The sequence below is a fragment of the Vitis riparia genome, unplaced genomic scaffold (genome assembly GCF_004353265.1).
Source record: "Vitis riparia cultivar Riparia Gloire de Montpellier isolate 1030 unplaced genomic scaffold, EGFV_Vit.rip_1.0 scaffold669_pilon_pilon, whole genome shotgun sequence".
In the NCBI taxonomy this organism is placed as follows: Eukaryota; Viridiplantae; Streptophyta; class Magnoliopsida; order Vitales; family Vitaceae; genus Vitis; species Vitis riparia.
Genome location: NW_023269730.1, coordinates 51777 through 63021, shown reverse-complemented (window position 1 = coordinate 63021; position 11245 = coordinate 51777). Strand labels below are relative to the sequence as shown.

Here is an 11245-nt window from a genome sequence, read left to right as displayed (position 1 = left end):
AAAAAATAATGACACATAGGGGTGACGACGAGACCAAAGATTAAGCGGGTTTTTCGAACTTTATAGGGCAATATATTTTATCATTACAAATAAAAAATCACAAAAAAAAAAAAAATTATTACAAAGCACCTTTCAAATATATTAGTGTGACTACAAACATGTATGATGAAGCATCGATTGGTCTGAACCATTGTGTTTCAAGCAATTTAATACTCATCTTGTACAATCTCATCTTCTCATAAGAATTAGCACATCTATAATATGCAATATGAATGTTTTCATTAAAATATTTTTGTGTACATATTCTCTTGCATCGATTTAACATACCCTATTAAAATGAATCAATCATCTTCTAGGTAAACACCATGTAGTTGCTTTGAAATTATTTATAACAGTTTATTTTATATAGATATTATCTATATTAAATCCAAAATAGATAACATTTAAATTGTATCATGGTGGTCAAGCAATTTGACCAAAAGTGAGGCAAAAAATATTGAATGGTGATGTTGGTGACTTTAAGATGTGATGAGCATTGGAAGTAACTAATGAATTATATAACCTTATGCTACCACCATATGCATCAATTTTTGTGCCTTTGTTGGTTTTTGTTAGATTCTTTCAATCCCACAAAGTCGTTCCAAAATTGACTTGTTTAAAAAATGTTGAACTTATGTTGAATCCTCATTTAAGGGGTTATTGAGATTTGATCATTTTTCTTCAATAGGCCATCAAGTATTTTTTGGATAATCGGAATTAGGAGGTGCAATTTAGGCAAGTTGTCATGACTTAAGCCAACCTTAATTTGGATAAGGTTCGACAATTATTTATAATCTTTGGGTACAATTTTTTATTTCCAAACTTAATTAAGGTGAAATACAAATAAAAATTTGAACAACCCAAACCTAATCCAAATCCAATTTAATATTTTTATAATATTTATAGTTTAAATTATTTTATTTAATAAATTTATTTTTTTAATTTTGTAGATGTTACAATAATAATATCAAATTATAATTTTTTTTCCTTTTTTACAAAGATACATAAATTTTTTTTCCCATTTTAATTATCATCCCAAACTATTTTTAAATTTAGTATAAATATGCAAAAAAAATGTATTTTACACAAAATATAAGTACATATTGAATCATATAGACCCAATTTGCTCAAGTCTAATACAAAGAACCCAAACTCAATCCAACTGTGGAAATTTGAACATCATTATTTTCTAAGATTAATTTTATTCACCTCACTTAAATTTAATATAAATATAATTAATTACTATTAATTTAATATTTTATCAAATATTTCCTCTTCCTTTTATCATTTATTAATTTCATTCCGCTCTCATTTTATTCAAAGTAAGTGAAATTTCTCATCTTGTCATGTTAGTCTCCTAAATAGAGTAAATATCATGGAATGTCATGAAAGGGACATGATATTCCATATATACCAAGAATTATATAAATGAATTTTTAAATAATTATTTTGCACCCAATCAATGGAGGACGCGTGGCTCATTTGATATGTCCAAGTGTGTTTTAAACTTACGAGAAATGAAATTGAAATTCTGCGGAGCTTGACTACTTTTTCATCATAATGTACAAGGATGTCGTAATTACTAAATACATAAATGTTTGTGCATTACAAGATCAAAATTTGAAGACTTGAAGTTGGATTAAGAGGTTTTAAATACTTATAATCATTGTGACTCATTTATTTAGTTTGTATGGATAACCTATGAGGATTGAAACCCAAATTGTATAGACCTTGACTTCTTATTCATCACAATGAACGAGGATGTCATGATTACTCAATAGATGATTGTTCGAGCATTACAAGATCACAATTTGAAGACTTGAAGTTGGATTAAGAGGTTTTTAATGCTTATAATATTTAGTTTGTGTAAATGTATTTTAAATGTGGACGAGTAAACATTCAGCTATACTCATCCCTATACATACATTTTCAATTATAAAATTCATATCACTTACACCAAACAAATTTTATTCCCTATGCATATACTACCTGATAGAGTTGACCACCATGTTAGTCGAGTGTCATTGCATTGACCATCGTCTTTAACATTATTCCCATTGGATTATCCCTACCTTGTGTGCTACTGTTTTTGAACTTCCGTGTTAGGAGGACACAAATTCCACCTTAAGGCCTTCAATTTGACCATTATTATTAATGCACCTTCTCATAAAATATATAACCGCTTGCATGCAACTAAAGGTTGGTTTATATGGATGTTCGTTTACCACAATGATGTCCCTTCAAAGAAAGAACAATTACATGTAGCAAAATAACAAATGGCCTATCAATACACGAATCTATGGAGGAATCCAAACAAATTACAACTTATACAAGGAAATATGAACCGGTCGATCGGTTATCTGCTACCGGTTGCCTACTTATCTCAACCGGTAGCCACTGCCCCTTTGACAATGCAGCAACCAAAAGGGGCAGTGGCTACCGGTTGAGATAAGTATGCAACCAGTAGAAGATAACCGGTCGACCGGTTCATATACTTCATTTTGTTTTCATTTAGGTATGTGATATGGCGATGAGATCAAGACAAATGACTTCTCTTTATTACTATTCCCAACATAGATCAAGACATAGACTTACCCACAGACAAGATCACATCAAACACCAAACAATAGTAATGTGATCCTTAAAAAACCCAACCTTATCATGTATAGATCTCAAAAGAGTTGCATAATCACGAACCAAGCCCTTAACAACCAAGGTCTCCACGCTAACTTTTGCTTATGCCTCGCACCCTAATATGACTCTTCATACTAAACTAGCTTCGGCAAGCTCAACATCTATAGAAAACTACTTCACTATAGATAATTCATAAAAAACAAACAACTTAACCTTTGAAGTTTGGTCCTTCAAATAGAGGACCAAGACAAGAAACAAGTACTCAAATAATCATCATTTCTAGTTACCCTTCTCCTTAAAAATAACATCCACTCTTCAAACTCTTTATCTAATAAGAAGCGAATGTTAAAGGGCAATGAAGTGGACACAAACAGACTATCCTAAAGTACTACCCTCCAACCATCCAACCTTGAGCCCTTCCCAAATAAAAAGGTAGTATTGTTCACCCACTATGACTAAACTAAATAATCCCTAAGGAACTAGTCACAAGTCTACTTTCCCTTTTGGAGGCCTATAAAAAGGGTAAAATCCTTAGACGATTATGAAGACTAATTAAACTTAATGTCACACAACTTGCCCACAAATATTTTGGAAAACATTATAACTTTGATTGAAACCAACTTACATAAAGAGTGATGCTTGAGAAAATAAAATGCCCAAGATATTGTTCAATTAGAAATTTGGGAAAATAATAAAATGAAGTACCTCTTCTAATTCAATGTTCATGTGTTGCTAAGGTTACCATATTCATTTAGAATCATAAATGATAAAGTTAGAGATGACAACTCACAAATGCAGAACCTCTCAAATACATATATGAACACTCTTTTAGAAGCATCAAAGAGAGATAGTTAAAATAGGGCAAATCATAACTAGAGTACCTCTGAAACACACACACACTGAGGAAAAGAGGCAAAAAGAAATGGGTTGAAAGTTCTCTTACTACAAGCAAAGCATAGAGCAATGTTGGGCATAGAGCAATCATAGATATGCCTTGCCATCTTCGTGGAATCCCTAAGATTTCAGAATTTAATAACATTCCCCATGTTCCCTTTAGCTTAGGACACTACTTTTAACTGTACATGACTGTCATTTTCTGAATTACGGTAAACATCTCTTGTTTTGCTTTGTTTGTTTTTTTTTTTTCCTTTCACCTGGCCACACCAGGACATGAAACGACATTGTTTCTTGTGTGACTTGTTGGGTTCCAAGGGAAGGCAATTTTGTCCTTGCCATGTAGTAAGTGTGGCTTTCCATGGTATTCAGAAGCTGTTGATATAGGTGCACAGTGCATCAAATAGTGCATAGAGCAGCCAATATAGGGTTACTGACATCAAGATAACATTATGTATATTCTGCCATGGAGAATCAGGGTACAGAGGGATTACAAACTGTTCGTACAAGTATACTCCTTGGAGATATATCATAAAGAAGGGAAATGAAATGCATTTGATGCAATTTTTAGTTAAATAACACATTTCAACATGGACATAAAGAACATGAATAAAAGAATAAATGACCATTCGCATAGATCATAATAATTGCACCATCGTAAAAAGAAATTGCTTATCTTTATAGTAATGACAAGAGAAAACCAGATAAATTGAACAGCCTGATGCTATACTCTACAAGCTTTTGATATAAACAAGTAAACTACTCTCTCATTTTAAAATTCAGCCCACTGAAAGGGATACTATGCAAAGCTCTACTTACATCAGCTAACTGCTCCTATAAGTGTTTAACCATATTCCTTTCCTTCTACGAATACTCTTATTCCCCTTTTTGTCAGCATAGTCAATAAAAAAATTCATGGCCTCTGAGTGAAATATACTTCTTGACCCATATGGCAATGTCCTCAGCACAGGCTTGGGCCTGTGGTGTCTTGAGGAGCACATCAAGGGTAGCAAACTCATGCACAACATCCTTGTAATCAAGAAGGACTGCATCCACATTAACTGTCCGGAGCTCCTCTGAATAAGCAATGGCTCGGTCTCGCATCCAGTCATGCTCTGCCACAGCTGTCAGTGTTGGAGGCATGCACTTCAAGGGTGGTCCCCTCCTAGGAATCAGAGGGTTGGCAGCTGGGTGGTTTAGGTTCACTTCTTCTTCAGGTAGAAAGAGTTTCCATGCAAGCAAGCACATAGCTTTGTCATAGAAGTAAGAGTTAGCCAGTTTAATCTCTTATTTTGTGGGGACAGTTCCAATGAAAATAGGGTACATCAGAATTTGGGCCACCACCTTAACAAGGTCTAAAAGCTTGCTTGCCTCTACAGACCTCCGAGCCACATAGCCTACAATATTTGCACCACAGCTCACCCCAAGGAGAACACACCTCTTTCAATAGCAGGACCGGGTTAGTGATCTTCAAGATGCATTTTTACACGTAAAACAAAATAACAAAGTACAATGACTATAAAGATAGCTTACAGAACAAAGCATAATGAGTACAAAGATAGCTTATGGAATACAGATAATGGTTGACCCCACTGACTGACAATCATTTGTTTGGCATGGCTATATTGACAAATTCCAAAGAAATTATAACGATAGCTTATGGAGTACAAAGAATTGTTGACCCCATTGATTCACAATCATTTGTTTGGCATGACCAAATTGAAAAATACCAAAGAAATTTCTAATTAATGAATTCATAGAACCTACAGGCATTTACTTGGCTACCAGCATATCCCAAATTGCGCTTCAGAAGTTAATGAATTTATAGTAATCCAATGACCCATTTATGCATTAGTAATGCACAACACGAAAACTGAGGACTAATCACATCATCAATATGAAATTGATTTTTTTTGTTAGTTTTAATAAATGTGGGAATAGCCACTCACAGTCTGCAAGGAAGTCAACACCACTTTTCCTTCTCTGTTTTTTCTGGATTTAATGACATCGGCAACTTCGTAGTGGAGCCATGCAAAACCAGAGCAGGTTTCTTTTTTTAAGAGAGGACCAGGAAAGTTAGCAACTGCTGATGTTAGTTTATGGATGGTGAAGTGAGGTAGTGCCATCAACACTTGTCACCTCAAGGGATACTCATCATCACAACCATCTTCCTCAGGTTTCTCACTGTTAAATTTGTTCCAATTGGAGGTTCAGTAATTCATTTCAGCATCTGCCATTTTTAGAGTTTGGTGTGATTCTAAGCAAACATGAGATTCAGACCAATTTACATCCTTGATTTCTTCAATAACAAACCATAGAGGTGAATCTCAATTGATTTCTTCATTCTATGGCTTCTGATTGCAAGGATTTTGAAGATTCAATTGTTCTTTGGGTTCAATTACCACATTTTAATGATGCAAAACACGACATTTTTTTTCTAATATATCTTGATTGGTTTTGTTGATAACATCATCAAACTCATCACTCTTCATGTTCATTATTTTAAAGAATAGATGCAGATTGAATTTTAATCTTCTTAGCATCTTTCCTCTTTTAGTTTACGTGTAATTATCTTTCCTCTTATGTAGTCTTCTGAAGCAAAATACCTAATGAATTTCTCATAATTTAGATTCTGCCATCTCATAAATAAAAGAAGTCATGCCTCTCGATAAAATGTGATGACAGAATGAAATCCATCCTACCAATCAAAAAAATTGTTTCCTTAAGGTTTGAATAACAGAAATAATGAGATAAATTTCCATATTAAGAATAGTTGCTATTAAAGAAAGTAGGGAAAAACAGTCACAAGAACTCTTAAAATTAATAGAAAATAATTCTTACATTCATTACATAATTCTAACAGTCACAAGAACTCTTTCAGACATTTTCTTCCAACTTAACTATGCCAATCAAATTTAAAAGAGTGAGATCATTCTGGATTAGGCTTAGCACCAAATTGTTTCACACATGAGGCACATTAATAACATGATAGGTCTGCGAGATACAATGCATACATCAAAGCTGGTGATGAGTACTTGTCTAGTTTGGTAAATATTAGAGAATAAAAAAATTCGATAATTTATATTTATTGAATATACTAACACTATTTAACAATGATATTTAACTTAAAAGTGGTTTAGTTCTTAACTTAAAAGTAGTTTAACATAAATACTTTAGAGATTTAATGTAGACTCCTTGACGTCTACATTTTACATGGCTTTTCAATTAAAAGGAGGTGTCCCAATTTTATAAAGCAGGGTTCAATGGTTCAAAATGTTCACATTAGCCATAAAAAATTCTAAAGATTATGGTTTTTATTTCATATAGTCCGTAGAAAAGTTTTTATGAATAAAGAGAAAAGCATTTGATGATACAAGTAATCTAAGTAAAACAAATTACATATTGCATAACTAATGGAAAAATCAATATGTGGATCCCGCATTTCGGCTCAATGCGTTTCCCACTGGATGGCGAGCTCGATTTTTTATTTGAAAATTTGATTTTTATTTATTAAAAAGAAATGACTTGGAGTCGCCACTTATTTTTGTTTTATTTTTAAAGGGTAAACAAAATAAGAAAGAAAAACCCTAAGTGTGACTCCTTATTTTGGAAAAAGGCGGTCTGTGAAAAACCGGATCGGGTTCGGGGGTCAGGTTACTTATCGGGAAGGTACGGTAAAGACCGTAGCACCCCTCCAAGTCCCTAAAGTCGGGTCTCTACTAATAAAATGAAGCTGACATGGCGATCAATAGGAAAATCAATGAATATCAACATGATTACACACCGAGAATCAAAGCGTACATGAGAGATGGACAAAGTGAGAGAAAATGCGTACCTTAGTAGCAAACAACAACGCGCTATCATGAAAAAGGGATTAGTACAAAACAATGATCATAAGATATAGCATACATGTCACTAAACTGAATACGAAATCATCAATAGCACATGTGTCATTTCACTCAAAATTCACTTTTATTTTAAAGAAAATTCATTTGATGTTGGGCCCCACCAAAGCCCGATTTATTTTCAGCATGAATTAATTCCATAAATTCTATTATTTAGAATTATGAAATTAAATTCACAATTATTTTAAAACATTTTGAAAATCACATAAAATGTGAGAAAGGCTTGCCGGGAAGAAAATGGCGGCAAATTTTATTAAAAGAATGAGATATTTAGAGCCTAAAAAAAAATGTCTAAGGATGAAAAATTTAAGAAGTTAAAAATATTTGAAGAATTTAAAAATTGGAAAACTATTTGAAAATTTAAGATGTTGGGTCCCATGCTCATTCCCGTACTTCTTTTCTTCTTGTGCTTCTTCTTCTGGCTGCCGCTGTTGGTGGTGCTCAAACTCAGTATGAGAAGCAATGTGATATTCCTCTAGAATCTGTTCCTATTCTGAATTATCAGGTTCAATTACTTCAGCTTGCAAATTCAGCTAGCTCAGCTCCTCAAATTCTGGGTTAACATGTGAAGCCACTTCAACTTTTCCATGTGTTTCAGTGGCTAGATTACCCTACTCTTTCATTTGAACACTTCCAACCGCTTGCTCCTTCATAGACTGTCGCAAATTTTGTTGATTTTCCTTCACAGGATACGCACCGCCAGCACATGAGGATTAGGAATTGGTGCAAAAGCATGATGCATCCTTTGTGGCTATTAGAGAAGTTATATCTATCTTCATTCATCTCTGCCAGCGTGCTCAGGTCTCATTGAGAGTGAGCCTTCTCTAGTTTCTGGAGATTCCTCAATATCATTATTCAAGGAATTAGCATCTCTAGTATATTCAGATGAATCTGATGAAGTACCTTTCTCAACGCCAATGCTAACCTTTGCTTCTGCATCACCAGAATGCTCTAGTTTTCCATCACGGTTTGCACAGATAATTGTGGGATCAGGCTTTCTCATCAACATGACATCATTAATTTCATCATCTGCTCCTTCCTCTTACAATTTCAATCCAGCGTCATCAGTAGTTATGGCTCTGGTATCATCAGAAGACTCTTCCATTGACTTCACTTGCCACATCTACATGGACTACCCGTGCGTGGCCTCTGCATGAACCCTTAGCTGAAAGATATTATCTCCGCCACTGCCACCTTCGATACAGCCAGAAAGTTAAAACTCGCTGAAGTTGACTGTTGCTTATTTTCTAACTGAAGCACCCGAAAAACCTCCATTGTCAGGATCGAACCTTGCAGTAGATCTTCCATCTTGCTCATGCCAGAGATCATAACTTGGATATCATGTGAAGACTGCACTGAGTTTTCTTCATGACTAGGGTCATTGAAAGTCTGTTCTGAAACATCAAGGGCTTCAATATCTGAGTTTCCAAAACTCTCTGGATGATTCTTCAGTTATTGACCCCAAATCAGCAAACATCATCTCCACACCTGTGCTGGAGAGAACCATTCCTCCTAATGATATCCATCCTTCAATGCCTGAAAGCCTATTCTTCAACCTGGTCTCCGGCTGCCACTCGCTGCTCTTCACTCCATGCTTGGACTGCAGCATGAGTTGTTGCCCTTGTTGGTGGACTGTGTCTCCTTTTGTGAACCACTCCGGGCATCTGACTTGACCATATGATGAATTCGTGGCCATGTATAATAGGAACTGTTAATGGGATCCAACCCTATAATGTTGCAACAACGTTCCCTTCCAATGACACTCCAACAAATGCACCTTTACTACAACTGTATGTATAACACATGCCAGAACCTCTATCTCCAGCTTGGAGATATGCTTCCAACACTCTTCCTACAGATCCTTCAGTAGCACTGCAACCAGCACCAAGAGAAAAATGCATGCGACTACAAAATGTCTTTACAGCTTTGGAACCATGAAACGCCATTATGGAGTCCATGAGTTCGCCCCCAATTTGGTAGTAGCTCCTCAATGTATTAGCTGACTTGTATATCTCATGTTCCATGGACAAACCAAACTGGAAAATTCAGCCATCCTCGTGTACATGTCCAGTCCATCACATCATGCTTTGCAATCAGTACAGGGTATATTTTTCCATTCGTTTCCTCACACAGACGCAATCTGATCTCGGTTCCACTTCCAAGTGATTCATTCCATGCATCCTCAGAAGTTGCAAAGGCCCCATCTGCTTGAGGCTCCTACACTGTCTCAGCATGCTCACATCAACACCAACAGCCCAAGCTTCTATGCATCCTTTATGAAAAGGTACGTGCTGGTAAAATATGGGCGTGATGAGTATAGTGATGGGCAAAATGAATTGGAGATATGAGAGGTACAGATTAGTGGGAGGGAGAGGTATGAACCATGGCTATGTATGTTACAAGAAATGGGTATCAAAAGGCGGGGATATGGTGGTGAGGTAGAGGACGGGTATGATAGGCATGAACAATGAGTGGGATGGCTGAAAAATGATTTAACAAATGAATGGGTATTAATTAATGGGATGAGTGACAGGATATGGAGATATAAGGGGGCATGAGGGATGGAAGGTGATGAGAGAAGCATGGGTATGGATTAGTTGGATGAGTGGAAGTGGAGTGATAGAAATGGGCTTGATAGGTGTGAAAGAAAGGCTGTGAACAGCATGTGAGAAATGTAGGCGTGGAATCAATGGATTGGATGAAGGAGATTAATGAAAAGGGTAGTGGGTGCTCACTGTTCACTTCAGTGGCTGCAATCATGACCAAAATGATGCACACTGCCATCACAATATCGAAAGGCGCCAAGGAGAAGCTATAACAGTTGACGTCCATGGTACAAATTCTTTACTGTGTGAGTACTTAGGCTTCCATCTCTTGCTACACAAACCACCAAAATCCTATGTGCCACAGCATAGAGTGGACCAGTAAAGAAACCATCAAACCCAATATTTTCTATGAACATGATGTCTACAAAACGTAGTGGGATTGATAACACACCCATTCCGTCATGCATGGCATTATCAAGAAATTTCAATATATCAGCTTCTGGGCAGGGTTACCCTCCAAATTCCAGCACACTTTATACATGGCCAGTTTCTCCTCTGTGAAGAATAACTTCAAGAATCTCAATAACATTCCCATAGTAGAACTAACTTCACTTCCATCCCATGTAATGAAAGAGGCTTTCCTCACTTTGCCAACATGATGAACTTTGGAATTAACTTCTAAGGAAACTGATTAGGCTCAGAGACATCATCCCCTCGGGTAGTCACAATAGGTAAGCCATGTGACCTACCATAGGTCATGGCAAACACTTCTGCACTAGCTTTGTTGCTGAGCATGAGTTTGGGCTGCAAAGAGGCATTATGGCGTCAATGGACCCAGTGATGAAAAGGAAATTAACAAAGTCAGCATTGCCAATGCTTCCCTTGACAATCATAAGGCTCAAAGTCACATAGTGGAGTCCCCAGATGCCGTGTCATATATTAATCCAGGATTATCAATAACAGAGGCCTCTTCGTATCATCAGGAATGACTGAATCACAATACCCTAACAAAGAGGATGTGCCTATACTGTTTGCCTAGCCTCGGTTCACACGCCCCAGCAATTGTAACCAACATCTCTGAGTGATCAACTAGAATGGGTCCTCTCTTCAATGTGAGCCTCAGCAGAAACCTCAAAATCTTCAAATTGCGAGCCTTTTTTCAATGCTGCTGCCACACACCAACTTCTAGGCCATCTTTTCCTAATCAACGCTCTCACTCTTCAGAAG

General features: G+C 36.1%; 1 pseudogene; it reads right to left on the bottom strand.

Moving 5' to 3' along the window:
- Positions 1-4467: 4467 nt before the first annotated feature.
- LOC117910248 lies at positions 4468-8481 on the bottom strand (annotated as a pseudogene).
- Positions 8482-11245: the final 2764 nt, after the last annotated feature.